Genomic DNA, 13205 nt, shown 5'->3' on the forward strand with positions numbered 1-13205 from the left:
TAATGAATTCAAGTCTCAATCTCGAACAAAAGTACAATCAGTAAAATTCAGGCACTTTCCTGGGCACTGGTAGCTCATGCCTTTAATCCTACCTTTAATCAGAAGGCAGAGATCTGGGGATCTCAGTTCAATGTCAGCTTAGATAGGAATGTCTGTGAATTTCATATCTCCAACTCACTGCCAAAGAAAGCTGGAAGTGGACTCATGGTTCAAGTGGTAGAATGCTAGCCTACAGCAAAAAGCTCAGAGGCAGAACCTTTGTATGCATATACATACAAAGGGGAAGTAAGTCACTCAAGTTCTCAATCTTCCTTTTCCCTAATCCTAACTCAAATATTGGACAGAACCCTAAGAGTAACCTTGATGATAATAGTAACCCAATATTAAAATTAATGGAAAATATATCCTAACAGATAATCATTGTCTTTGAAATGATTTGCACTTTGCTCCTAATACTACAGATTTCCTGACTTGGACTCTGAAATCATTCCCTATTATGAATCATTAATCTCAAATCTTCATATCATGAAAACTTCTGTAGTTTCCACTGATCTTAACTTTTACTGAACTCCTCTATCTCCAAAAAGAAGTTTCAGGTTTACTTAAAATCTACTCTAGTTCTTAACCCTAACTATATATCTAAACCTTACTAGAAACCTAACTCTAAATTTAACCCTATTGAACCCTGAATAAGAAAATTAAGAAAACTCTGTAGTTTTTGTTAAATTTCACACTTATTTTACTTGAAAGTGTTAGCAGAAAACTCAGTTTTACCTGAAAGCTTACCCTTCCCTAAGCCTAAGCCTAACCTGAACTAGAAACGCAACCCTAGCCCTAGAACTAATAGCCTTTGGATTCTAAAGGTCATAAAAATACATTCGTTTTTATTCATCCTAACTTTGATTTAACTCATCCTTCTAAAAATACTTTGTAGTTTTACTCATTATCTTGCCATTTTTGTAACCCTAACCCTAACTGGAATATTGAGGCTAACGCTCACACTAACCATACCCTAATATTAATATTATTAGCAGTTTCTTATTTCACATTCATCCTAATTCTAACTAGACTTGTTATTCGAAGATTTACTTTCAGTTGGACCCTAAACTTTCCATTTCCCCAGTGCTAACACTAAGCCCAGCTGGAACTGAAACCTAACTTTCATACTAATGATAGTCCAATTCAAATGTTTAAGAAAAATACTCTAGTTTTTATTCATTCTAATGAATACTCCAGTTTGCACTCTGGAAATGAGTTTGTTTGCCCTAATTCCCACAAATTTTCTGACTCTTCCTCTGAAGTTATCTTGTTCCCTAACATGAACCATTATATTATTTGTCCTCACATTCTCTTATCAGGAAAAATACTGTAGTTTCCAATGATCCTACCTTTTCCTGAACCCCTGTGCCCTAAAACAATATCAGATTTACTTACCATCTAGTCCATTAATTAACTCTAACTCTCAACCTAAACCTGGCTGGAAAACTCTCATTAATCATTACAAGAATGATCACTGAGAAATAAATATAATGATAATGGTCGAGTTACTGTTCAATCTCATATTTTTGCTTCCACTTGTTAGTGAAAACTGAATATTACACTAAAAACTTTCCTATTCATAACACTATACATACTCAGAACAAAATACTGACCCTAATGTTAATCCAAATTATATGTCAATACTAACACTAACACAAGTACACTAGCTCCATCCATTTCCCTGCAAATGCCATTATTTTGTCATTTCTAATGGCTGCATAATATTCCATTGTTTGTAGATACCACAATTTTTGGATACATTCATCTGTGGTGGGGTATCTGGGTTGTTTCCATATCCTAGCTACTGTGAACAGTGCTGCAATAAACATTAAGGTGCACGTGTCATTGCATATTGGTTCCTGTTGTTCAGGTAGATGCCTGAATGTAGTATGACTGGGTTATAAGGGAGATCAATCTTTATCTTTCTAAGGACCTTCCAGAGTGCTTTCCAAAGTGGTTGTATAAGTGTACATTCCCACCAGCAGTGTAATGGGGTTCCTCTTTCTCCATATCCCCTCCAGCAATTGTTGTTGGCTGATTTGTGGATGTGTGATATTCTGACTGGGGTAAGGTGGTATCTCATGGTTGTCTTTATTTGCATTTCCTTCACCACCAGGGATGATGAACATTTCCTCATGTGTTTCTTTACCATTTTTATTTCTTCCTCTGAGAAGTCCCTCTTTACCTCCCTTGCCCATTTAGTAATTGATTTGTTAGGTTTAGGAGGGATTGGTTTCTTGAGTTCCCTGTATATACTGGATGTTAACTCTTTGTCTGATATATTGCTGGTAAATATTTTTCCCAATTAGTTATTTGTCTTTCTAGCTTGGTTGCAATAGATTTAGCTGTGCAGGAGCTTCTTATTTTAAAGTAGTCCCATTTGTTGAGTCTCTCTCCAATTTGTTGTGATCCTGGGACTTTGTGCCTATTAGTTCAAGTGTCTCTCCTACTCCATCCAGCAGTAGTTTCAGAGATTCAGTTTTAATGTTAATATCTTTAATCTATTTTGAGTTGATATTGGTGCATGGTGATATCCTGGGATCCCTTTTTAGTTTTCTGCATGTGGCTGCCCAATTTTCCCAGCACTAGTGGTTGAAGAGGCTGTGTTTCTTCCATTGTATGTCTTGGGCTCCTTTGTCTAATATCAGCTGGCTGTAGGCCTGTGATTTATTTCTGGATCTTCTATTCTGTTCCATTGGTCTTCTGATCTGTTTTTGTGCTAGTACCATGCTGTCTTTATTATTATAGCTCTGTAGTATAGTTTGAAGTGCAGCATGGATATCCCTCCCATTTTGTCTTTGTTCCCTAGAATTGGTTTGGCTATTCTAGGTCTTTTTTTGATCCATATGAATTTTTGGACAGTTTTCTGTATTTTAGTGATGTAAGTCATTAGGATTTTAATAGGAATTGCATTGAATTTGTATATTAAGTTTGGCAATATTGCCATCTTCACTATATTAAGTTGGCCTATCCAAGAGCATGGGAGGTCTTTCCATTTCCCAGTGTCTTCTGAAATTTCTTTCTTTATCTTTTTATAGTATTCATTAAATAGTTCTTTTACATCTTTGGTTAGGTTAATTCCAAAATATTGTATTTTTGGGGAGGTTATTGTGAATAGGGTTACTCCCTTTATTTCCCTCTCTTCTTGTACATTGTCAGTATACAGGAAGGCAGCTGATTTTTGTGGGTTTATTTTGTATCCTGCTACTTTGCCGAAGTGATTTATGATTTCTAAGAGTTTGGGGATGGAATTTTTGGGATCATGAAAGTATAGTATCATGTTGTCTGAAAAAAGGAATAGTTTAACCTCTTCTTTCCCTATGTGGATCCCTTTCATGTATTTTTCTTGCCTTACTGACCTGGCTAAGGGTTCCAGGACTATATTGAAGAGCAGTGGAGACAGTTGGCATCCTTGCCTTCTTCCTGATTTTAGGAGAATTGGTTGTAGCTTTTCCCCATTAAGTATAATACTGTCTATTGGTCTGTCATAAATGGTTTTATTGTTTTAAGAAATGTTCCTGCTATTTCTGTTTTCTCCAGAGCCTTTAGCATGAATGAATGTTGAATTTTATTAAAGGCCTTTTCTGCATTTGTGGTGAAAATCATGTGATTCTTGACTTTGGCTCTATTGATGGGTTGGATTATATTTATTGACTTACAGAATAAAATAGATCCCAATACGATAATACTAGGAGACTTCAACACACCGCTCTCACCAAAGGACAGGCCTACCAACCAGAGGATCGGCAAAGAAGCTACCAAATTAAGTGAGGCCATACTTCAAGAGGAATTAACTGACATCTACCGAGTATTTCACTGTAAAACAACACAGTACACATTCTTTTCAGCAGCTCATGGAACTTTCTCCAAAATAGACCATATCATAGTTCATGCAAGGAACTTAAGCAAATACAAAGGGAAGACATAATCCCCTGTATCCTATTTCACCATAGTGGAATCAAGCCAGTTCTCAATAACAAAGCATACCGCAGAAATTTCTCTAATACATGCAAATTGAACAGCACACTCCATAGCAAATGCCTGGGTAATGGAAGAGATCAGAGAAGAAATAAAACTTTTCCTACAACTCAATGAAAATGAAAAAAAATCTCACAAAGAAACTTGTAGGACACAGCAAAAGCAGTCCTGAGGGGCAAATTTATTGCCCTCATTGCCCACATCAAGAAAATGGAGACAGACCAAGTAAATAATCTCATGTTGCAATTAAAAAAGCTAGAAAAACAAGAAAAAATGGAACCTAAAGTTACTAGACGGAGCCAGATAACTAAATTAAGAGCAGAGATTAACCAATTAGAAAATAAAAAAATTACAGCCAAAATTAACCAAACAAAAAGCTGGTTCTTTGAAAAAATAAACAAAATTGATGGCCCATTTGCAAGATTAATTAAAAAAGGAAGAGAGGAAAGCCATTGTAACAGGATTAGGGATGCCACGGGAAAAATCATAACACGTACCCAAGATATACAAACAATCCTAATGGACTATTTTCAAAAGTTATAATCTCTAAAGGAAGAAAACCTGGCAGATATTGATGCATTTTTAGAGAAATCCAAGTTGCCCAAACTGAGCAAAGAAGAAACCAGTTAAATAAGCCAATATCCTACCACGAGATACAGGAAGCTATCAAAAGTCTCCCAACCAAAAAAGCCCAGGACCAGATAGATTCATAGCAAAATTCTATAAGACCTTTAAAGAAGAACTAATACCCACACTCCTCAAGCTCTTCAGAGAAACAGAGAAGGAGGGAGCTATCCCAAACTCATTCTATGAAGCCAATATCACACTCATCCCCAAACCAGGCAAAGACCCAACCAAAAAGGAGAATTACAGGCCAATTTCCTTGATGAACACAGGTGCAAAGATCCTTAAGATTCTAGCTAAAAGAATCCAGAAACACATTAAAAAAATCATACACAATGACCAGGTAGGCTTCATCCCAGAGATGCAGGGATGGTTTGACATTGTAATGATTTTAATGACAAGTTTATTTTGTCAGATATAAGGATTGCTACGACTGCTCTCTTACTAGGGGCATTTGATTGGTAGATCCTTTTCTAACCCTTCACTCTGAGTTTGTTTGCATGTTTGGCTTAGAGGTGGGTCTCCTGAAGGCAACAGATGGATGGGTCATGTTTTAGGATCCAAAGTGCCGTTCTTTTTCTTTTGATTGGTGAAGTAAGCCCGTTAATCTTAAGAGATAGTATAGAGAGATGCATTATGGTCACTGTTTTTGTTCTTTCCTTTCCTCTGTCCTTGCTCAGATAGACTTCTATTAATGCTTGTCTGGGTGCAGGTCTCTGTTTCTGGTGCTTTTCTCAGGTTGTGTTCCACCTCTTATTAGTCTTTGTAACGCTGGCTTAATGTTTATGTATTAATTTAGTTTTTCTTTGCTATTAAAAATTTTCAGTTCTCCATCGCATGTGAATGCTAGCTTTTCTGAGTATATCAGTCTGGATTGGCAGTTATTGGCTCTCAGGGCTTGTCGCTACCGCCTCGACCAGCAAGGAGACGCGACACCGGACTCTTCTCTCTGCCGTTTATTCAGGACCTTTTTTTAATCTTGTGACCCCAACCCCGGGGAGAATTCCCCACAGCCTTAAGTACCCGCTGGGTAGCCAACCCTGATACGCCACGTGGGAACCACCAATAGGTTCAGGTGCGTGGAAGCAAGCCAGATTCTTTGCCTTAGCCATATCCGGAGTTGTTTACCACAGAGAGCACTGGCCATCGGGAAGGCGGAGGGCGGAAGCTGGCACCATCTTCCAGGTGCGGCCTCTCGCAGCTCTCTACAGTTCCCCCTTTTTTGTTTAAAGAACACAGATGAGAACAGAGGTATGATCCCTGTTGTGCAATTGCAAGGACTGCATACAAGCCTTCTCCCAGAGGGCGCCTTCTCTAGGGATGACTCAGCCTGTCCATTGATTCGTTTTTCACAAGGACGGGAAAAGGCGAATCGAACCCGTGTGCAATCAAACATGCTCTCCTCGAGGGCAAAACTCATGCCTCTCGACTGCAGTACATTGCCTTTGCAATCTGAGTTCATTGTTTTAGGGTGGCAAGCCATGCTTGGGGGGACTGACCTGCTCCAATGACTGTAAAGGCTTGGATAATCATGGCTGCACTGCGACGCTGAGAACCTCTAATTTGGCAAATGCACCACAGACATACCAAGGAGGCTAACACCAGGAGGCCTATCAGGGCTCCCAAACCCGCCCCCTCCTTGAGATGAATCATAGCAGCGGAGATCCATGAAGATAACCCCTCCGCCAATCCGGCATCCACTCAGGTCGAGTTCACCATGATGATGGCAACCCTGAGCTGTTCCATCAGGCTGTCGAAATCCCCAGTTCAATTACCTAAAAGATAACTAGACAACTGTTTAGACAAATTTGCAGCGTTTTTTAAATAGGTTTTTTCCTGGGCCTGAACTCTGGGCCTGGGCGCTGTCCCTCAGCTCTTCAGCTCAAGGCTAGCGCTCTACCACTTGAGCTACAGCGCCACTTCCAGCTTTTTTTTCTTTTTGCTTATGTGGTGCTGAGGAATCGAACCCAGGGCCTCATGCATGCAAGGCAAGCGCTCTACCACTGAGCCACCTTCCCAGCCCCCATTCTTCTGGGTTAATTGCACCACAGCAGCAGCTAATCCAGCATTAGTTAGTGGTCCGCCCAGCTCTCTGCAAACTTTCATCCATGCTTCTAGTCCCCTATTCTTATATGGGGTTATGGTGGCTCTGCATTCCTTAGTGCACTGCTCGTAAACAAGCTGTTTAATTAATGGCATGGCTGCGTCTGGGTCACCAAAAATTCTGCCAGCAGCCTCGACCATATGAGCAACAAAGTCCGAAAACGGCTCCATAGAGCCCTGCAGGATTTTGGTGAGATTGCCACTCACCTCGCCTTTATTTGGTAAGGCCTTCCATGCCTTTATGCCAATTTTATTGATTTGTTCATAAACTTGAACCGGGTAGCCTATCTGCTGATTGGCGAATCTCTCCTGTCAAGCAGCATATCTCTGTCCCAAGCTGGGTTCCCCCCAGCCTGATTGGCCGCAGCCTCTTCACTAGCAAATTCAATCAAAAAGGCCTTCCAATCTAAATACTGACCTGGGCTCAAACAAGCTCGTGCGAGCCCACTCCAATCACCGGGTGTCATGCAATGTCTGTTTAGGGCCTCCACCTTGGCTACAGTAAAGGAGGCTGTGATTCCATATGTCCGCACAGACTCAGCTAAAGATTTTATAACCTTAAAATCTAAGGGTTCATGATACCGCTGTCCCTGTTGATCCTGAAATATTGGACAGGCTAGATGTAACTCGGTTCTGACCGCTTTCCACACGCCTGGGCTGAAAGAACAGCCGGGGCTGGCACTTCCAGGGTCCTCCGCATAGAGCGGAGGGGCCGAAGGTGTGGGGCGGGGCATGGAGGGCGTGCATTCGTCTTTATTTGGGTCCTCTCTCTCCTTCCCTTTCCTCCTCTTTCTTATCTTTGTTTTTTCTATTTGTTCTATGAGTGATTGTAGTTCCTCTGAGTCTGTAGACTCAGAGGTCTCTAGTTCGGCAAAATCAGGGCATGACCCCCCCCCTGCTCTCCTCCTTTTCACTGTCTGCCCTTTCTGATCTTTCTTCCTGCAGCATTTCTAAGGCGGCCTGACCATTCTCTACCGCCTCACTGCAACGCTGGTCCTCGAGACAGCCTCTTATCAGTTTCCATATTGGTCTCACTCCGCTCTTAAGGGTTCCTTGTTCAGAGGCAAAATCTAGGTCCCTCCCTAGTTTCACCCAAGAGGCCACCGTGAGGCTTCCAGAGACAGCGAACCATGGGGCAACAGTGTCACATTCATTCAAAAATCTCTCTAAAGTACTCTTTTTTATTTTTAACTTTTTTGAGTGCAGTAGCTCATTGAGAGCCAAAAAAATTGGGTGCAAAGAAGAAGCGCCCATGTTTTAAACATTTAAAGCTGGTAAACAAACTTTTACTTTCACTTTTGGCTACTCTATTGACTAGCCCCGGGTTCTCACTCTCTCTTTATCTACCGAGAAGAGCAAAAATCCCCCCCCCCGCTCTTGTGGCGGATTCCCCATTTACCTGGGAACTTACTCCCCGCTCTTGTGGTGGATTCCCCTTTTACCTGGGAACTTACTCCCCGCTCTTGTGGCGGATTCCCCTTTTACCTGGGAACTTACTCCCCGCTCTTGTGGCGGATTCCCCTTTTACCTGGGGACTTACCCCCGCTTTTGTCGCGGATTCCCCTTTTACCTGGGGACTTACCGGTGCACCACCCTCACCGCAGAGAGTTCTGAGTCCTCGTTGGGGTTATGGCTGAGTTCCCCGTACGGGCCACCACGTGTCGCTACCGCCTCGACCAGCAAGGAGACGCGACACCGGACTCTTCTCTCTGCCGTTTATTCAGGACCTTTTTTTAATCTTGTGACCCCAACCCCGGGGAGAATTCCCCACAGCCTTAAGTACCCGCTGGGTAGCCAACCCTGATACGCCACGTGGGAACCACCAATAGGTTCAGGTGCGCGGAAGCAAGCCAGATTCTTTGCCTTAGCCATATCCGGAGTTGTTTACCACAGAGAGCACTCGCCATCGGGAAGGCGGAGGGCAGAAGCTGGCACCATCTTCCAGGTGCGGCCTCTCGCAGCTCTCTACAAGGGCTCATGTGGTACTTTCCCAGGCCTTTCTTGCATTCAGTGTTTGTGTGGAGAGATCTGTAGTGATTCTAATATTTTTCCTATAGTAGTATAGCTCCTTCTTCATTTTTGCTGCATGCAAGATTGTTTCCTTATCATTCAGATCTATCATTTATTCTATAATGTGTCTAGAAGTGTTTCTCCTGGGATCCTGCTTGTTAGGTGTTCTATATGCTTCTGTTATGTGGGTAAGATGTTCTTTTTTGAGATGGGGAAAATTTTCACCGATTATCTTGTGGAATAGGTGTTGCATTCCCTTGCTTTGATATTCCTCACCTTTGTATATGAAGGTTAATTTTCTTGGCACTATCTGCTTGCCCTTGAATTTCCCTTTGGTATAATTTAAGTGAATTTTCCATATCTGTCATTTTTTGTTTCAGTTGATGTATTCTGACTTCTGAATTCCATTTTGTTCACTCTGTTAACTGTGGCTTCCATTGTGTTTTGCATGGAGGAAATGGACTCATTGTTGATTTCAATGGATTCAATGTTGGTTTTCAAAATTCTAATCTCACCTCTTAATGAGGTGTGTACTGCCTCTATTTTGTCACTTATCTCATGGCTTAGTGAGGTGTGTGCTACCTCTATTTTTGCATGCATCTCCTGTTCGATGTCCTGCACCTCTTTTGGTATTTTGACCTGGTGTTCTTTCAAATTCTGGTCTATTTCTCACTTTATTTCTTGAGTCATTGCCTCCAGCATGTCTTGGATGTAGTGTTTGTCTTCCATTCCTGCTTTGCTCCCAGTGGGGCTCTCCCCTGGGTTGCTGCTGGCTTTTAGAGATAGCTTGCTATCCTAGCTGTTGATAAACCTTATAATATTTCTCTGTGATTTTCTCATGGTTATTCAGGGATTATTGCAGACTAATCTGAAATTTTGTTTTGGTCAATAGGTGTCTGTCTTTGCTTGGTTACTGTTTCTGTGCTGGTAGAGGGAGTCTGTACCTGATCTCGGTTCTGTTGGGGGCCGACCTCCAGCTGCTGGTCTGACCCACACAGGATTCTCAGCTCTCTGCTGTAGATCACTGGCAGTTCCCGCCGTTAGAGGGGTTGAGCAACCTAGACTGCTCCTGTTTGTTCCTACAGGTGCTCTTGGCTAGTTTGGATGTGCTGGATGTATTCTCCCAGATGCTGGAGTCTGCTATGGTCTCCTGATGTTTTGTTTTGTTTTACTTTTTTGGCTATTTGTGGGCTTGAACTCTGGTCTTGGGTGCTGTCCCTCAGCTCTTCAACTCAAGGCTGGCACGCTACCATTTGACCCATAGCACCACATCTGGCCCTTTCAGCTTATGTTTTGCTGAAGAATCAGATCCAGGGCCTCTTGCACCTAAGACAAGCACTGTACTGTTGAGGACCTTACCAGTCTGAGCTCCTGACTATTATCGGGTGCTGGAGGCCTGTGTTGTTCAATTCTTAGCCTAGAATACATGGGTCAGGTTCTTGTGGAGTTTGGGCTTCTCTTGTCCTGAACCCCCCGCATCTTTTGCTGTCACAGGCATGATTACCAGGAGTGTAGTTCCCTGTTTTTCTCCCCTCTACTGAGGCGTATGCTCAGCTTCTGATTTCAGTTGGGAGGAGTTGGTTATGTTGCTCAGGCACCAGATCCCCAGGCCTGGTCCCAGACCCCAGCCTGGGCACACCTGTTGGACCTGTTCTGCTGTGTATCCCACCTAGATTACGCAGCTTGGAGTACACAGTTCAAATTTCTTCCACCATTGGTTTCTTGACCCAGTGGCGCTGTACCAGGCTTGGGCTTTTAAGCTTCTTTCCAGGGTATCTCTTATTCTAGCCTGGCCAGCTGAGTCTGATTCATGGGCTGGTGGAGCTCTTGAACAGTTTCTAGTTTTAGTGGGTCCTGTGGTGCAGGTTTTGGGGTAGGGGGTCTGGGGATTCCCACCAGCTCTGATCTCCCTTGAGGAATACACTGTCCCCTGTGGGGTACTCACCCTGGAGCTATTTGTTTCCGTGTGATGTAGGTTGTTGTTGGTTGCCATTGCAGTCAGAGTTCAATTGAGGTAGTTGTGGGCTAGGCTGAGAGGTGGTGGCTCTGCGTGTTTCTTTTCTGTCACTGCCTCCATTGACACTGTTTGGGTCCGCTCCACGGGATTGGCCTCTGACCTTCACCCGAGGGGTGGGGAGGGGACTCTGTTCAGGTTCTGATTGCTGGGGTTTGTCTCTGTTTGTGCTCTCTGGATCAGCACCACTTCCTTTCAGTTCTTCTGCTCTGGTGTTCTGTGGGCATCTCATGTATCTCTGAGGTTCCTGCCATGGGGCTGAGTGGCTTTGGTGGGATGGAGCCTCTCTGCTCCAATGGAGAGTGAGGGGAAGGGGTGGGATCTTTGTGTAAGTTCCCTGCTCGGAGGTTTCTTCATTCGTCAGGATCAGCCGGTCTGACACTGATACCTCAGGGGTCTTTGGTGCCGGTGATCTGCAGACAACTCCCTGTGTATCTGGGCCACCGGTAGCTCCCACCAGGCCAGGCTGGCCATGGCTTGGCACGCTGCTTTGTGGCCAATAGACGTTGGGGGAGGCGTCTTCAAGCTCCTCTGTTGTGAAATTCTTCTTTTCAACTCCTGTTTTTCTCTGGATGTTGATTTTTTTGTTGTTGTCGGTCTCTTGGGGAGATTAAACGTTGGAACTCAAACTCTCTTTTTGGTTGGGGAGAGCTGTGGCGTTCTCCTAGTTCCCCGTTACCATCTTGGACCCCCTCGAGTTTTTGCTTTTTTTATTCAGAAATAATTTTAATTTATCTGTTGAAATGAGTACTAAAGAAACTAAAGATATTTCTGGTGCTTATGTGAAAAATTATACCTTAAAATATTCTGCATTCTGTTTGTATAATGCCCATAATCTATTTTATTCTTTCCTAGATATAAGACTTTGAATTCTACATTGTTTTATAATATATAGGTTCATTAATAAATGTGTCCTTTCAGATTGCATTCCATACCAAAACAGTTTAAGATTCCTTTTTTACTAGGTCCTTATAGTATATTTCTTTGGAATAAAATGACAATGTTGTCTAATTTTAAAAGTTTTATAACGATTATGCTATGTAAAGGCCTTTCTAAGGTGAAGATTTAATACACTGATGCCAAACTAACTTTTATTTATATGGATTACATATATTGTTACACTAGTAATTTTGTAATCAACTTTTTAATAATTGTTTTTCATTTCTTGCATCTGAAGAATGAAAAATCTGGAATAATTCACAGATTTTCATATCATCCTTTGCAATTGCCATGTTAATCTCTGTATTGGTGTAATTTGGGTTCATGTGCTGCTGAAGCATGTAATGTCCTCTAAATTTAGGTAGTTAATGATGCAATATTTATACAGGATTATATCCTTGGGTGCCTGTTTGTAACAAGGAAACCTTATTGTTTCTAACAATGCTACTGATCTTCTTTCCCTAAAATTCTGTGTATAATGGAAAATAATTATATTGTTCAGTTGATTGCTCACGTTTGTAATTTTTTTTGTCAATGACTATTTTAAATCTTTTTCATTTTAGTTTAATCATACTTTGAAGCATTTTTAGCTAGGTCCAAAGGGGATGGCTTTTTCAAATACATATTTATTCAACTGAGTTTGCTCTGTGTAGCTAACGGATTCAAAGTAAGCCTTGCTTAAGAGCTACTTCTAAACTTCTGCAGCTGAAATTTTCCCAAATGCGGTCTCATTGGCACAAATGTCTACCTGATTCTTTACCCTTCTTCCATGTAGGATCAGACCAAACAGAATATCTTACCCTGATGGCGTAAATTGTCTTACTTGAACAAAATAAATCTTAGTTCCAAGGGATCATAGAAAAATGAATATTTCAGACAGAACTTTTCAGACTAGAAGGTTTTTTTTTATCAAAATATAATGGTTTATTATACCTACCATTTCAAAAGTAGCTAAAGCCAAGAAGGTGAAAAAATTGTTCATATGCATGATTACCTAATGTCCTGGCCTGTCTACCTTCCAACCAGGCAGGAACTTAGACTACTGCCTTTCTATCACCAAATATTTTCATAGCTCTAGGAGAAGTCCATATGTTTCTCCTTGTTATTAGGCCTTAAATTGGTAATGTTTCCTCTTGCCTCCAATCTGTAAATCTACAAAAGGTAAAGGTTTAAATCTAACTCTATCAAACACTGAGGTAGAGATAATGGAAAAATACTTTAAAGCAGAGTTGCTTTGGATACCCTAACCAAAACAGAACAATACAAAACATGTGCCATCTTATTATATTATATATAGTTATATATTTTATATTTATATGTGCTGATTTTATATTTCACACAGTGAAACTTACTAGAATCAATTGATAATTTGACAAATAAATTGATATTTATTTATTCCAATAAATAGAATTGGAATGTAAATAATTAGGTTTAGAATATATATTAGAATATAAAAAGTATCAATGCAATGTCTTCGGTATAAACTTGTGATACCTTC

General features: G+C 41.4%; 1 pseudogene; it reads right to left on the reverse strand.

Moving 5' to 3' along the window:
* Window positions 1–11949: 11949 nt before the first annotated feature.
* LOC138835904 (U6 spliceosomal RNA) lies at window positions 11950–12048 on the reverse strand (annotated as a pseudogene).
* Between the last annotated feature and the right edge of the window lie 1157 nt (window positions 12049–13205).

The sequence above is a fragment of the Dipodomys merriami genome, unplaced genomic scaffold (genome assembly GCF_024711535.1).
Source record: "Dipodomys merriami isolate MVZ:Mamm:240054 unplaced genomic scaffold, mDipMer1.0.p SCAF_240, whole genome shotgun sequence".
NCBI classification, from domain to species: Eukaryota; Metazoa; Chordata; class Mammalia; order Rodentia; family Heteromyidae; genus Dipodomys; species Dipodomys merriami.